The 1806-nt window shown below is 45.4% G+C and overlaps 1 pseudogene; it reads right to left on the bottom strand.

Annotated features, from left to right (window-relative positions):
- Positions 1-369: 369 nt before the first annotated feature.
- On the bottom strand, positions 370-1147 carry LOC100769375 (annotated as a pseudogene).
- Between the last annotated feature and the right edge of the window lie 659 nt (positions 1148-1806).

Below are 1806 nucleotides of genomic sequence, written 5' to 3'. Positions count from 1 at the left end.
AAATCTTTTGCTCAATCTTTGCTGCTCTAGTGAAGATGGGGTTGAGGCAGGAACTCAGAGAATTGGGAGACAGCTAGAGTGAAATTTTCTCTTGGTGGTGGAGGACAAGGAGTGATGAGGGCCACGCAGAGGAGGGCTAAAAGGCAGGAAGACCAGACAGCAAAAAAGGCCATTTGGAAGGGCTGGGCCCCGTTGTCCTAATCAACCTGTTATTCATCCCTCTGGTGGATGGATTGGGGGCGCGGTTTATTTGCCGTTTTAATAGTCTGAATATAAAGCTGTCTTTACAGACTGCTAGTTTCTGGCTTTAATGAAAATATCAACTCAGCAGAAGTTTCCTTCCACTGTGACTGATGAGCTGTAAAGGGGAAGGCAGCTAATGGAGACTGAGGCCTTCTCAGCCCTCACATTTAGCTTTCTTGCAAGCTGGAAGACAGTCATCATCCACTTCTGATGGCGGGGGTTTCTTCACTGTAGAAATAATCCCAAAAGCAGTTTTCCTAGTTTCTCCATGGAGAAATGCAGTTCGGCAATTTGTGGACACGGCAACCTTGGCTTCACTTTCAGACAGTCCAAACAGTAGCCCTAGGTTTGCCACATCGTATGGTTCTTGATTTCCAAAGGCCTCTCTGCAGCACTGGACAGAATTGCATTCTTTCCTCTGCAGATCCACATCAAATTGAGGGCATTGGAAGTTGTGTACCTTCTCACCGTCGAGTCTCTGATAGCAGGGCCATAGACAAGTTCAAAGCCCAGACCTCAGTCAGTTGCCACATTAATAGGGGGTCTTTTGAAGTAAAATGGTAATTTCTCTATTACAGTTATACAGCATAAATCCACATCTAAATGTGTGCAAGCAACATGAAAAAGGTTTTCTGTTTTTGGAAACACTGCAACAATATCATACAGTCGGACCCTTGAAGAAGTTGCTCTCAAAACATTACAGTGAGATGGATCTGTAACTATAATTGTCAGTCTAGTTAAAATTTTAATTGGTCTTGATTTTCCCTGCACAATTGGTGAAGTTGTAAAGAGTTCAGAAATTGCTACTGGCTTTTCAATTTCGGTGAGCAGCGGTCTCCACCAGTCCCCGAAGAGCCTTCAAGTCTGAGCCCGTTCTTAGGTCCAAATCTGTGAACACTGCCATGCTGACGTCTGGTGGATGGATGCTATCTGTTAAAGTTGCTGATGTTAAAATGGAGTCACTTAAACGAAAATCAAACTCAATGAGTCTGGAAGGCCACGAAGTCAGGAAGCACATTTGTGTTTTGCAGATGAGAACTACTGAAAAAGATTGCTAACCTTGAATCTAACCTTGCAATCAAGGCCATGCCTGTGAGGTTGTCTGTCTAGTCACAGCCAGTGTGAACCATAACCTTCATGACTGTGGAGCCAGGGTTATTCCCGTGAAGACATCTCCGTGGCAACACTGAGTTGCTGGGCTGTAGTTAGTAACAGGCATGACCCCCAATCAGCAATATGCCTCTGCACCGTTGATTTTGATTTCAAGGCAGCTCACATAGACTTCTCTTTTTCTCCCTTAAGTTTCTACTCTGCTCAACTCCCTGGGATGTGATCAGTCATAGTGTGAGTCTCGCAGGTTATAGTCCCTTGCTCATGCCTGAACAGATTCACTTTTCTCTGCAAAATCTCTGCTTATTGTTTAGGTTGACAAATCCGCCCAACCATGACCAAGACCAGACCACCACCATCTGCCTTGTTAGGCTCATGGCAGGTCCTTCGCCAGTCTTCCTTGCTGGGAAGCCTCAGCCACAGGCCTATCTTTGTCTCTCCACAGCCAGCACT

Source organism: Cricetulus griseus, chromosome 3 (genome assembly GCF_003668045.3).
Source record: "Cricetulus griseus strain 17A/GY chromosome 3, alternate assembly CriGri-PICRH-1.0, whole genome shotgun sequence".
Taxonomy (NCBI): Eukaryota; Metazoa; Chordata; class Mammalia; order Rodentia; family Cricetidae; genus Cricetulus; species Cricetulus griseus.
This window is presented reverse-complemented; position numbering and strand designations above follow the sequence as displayed.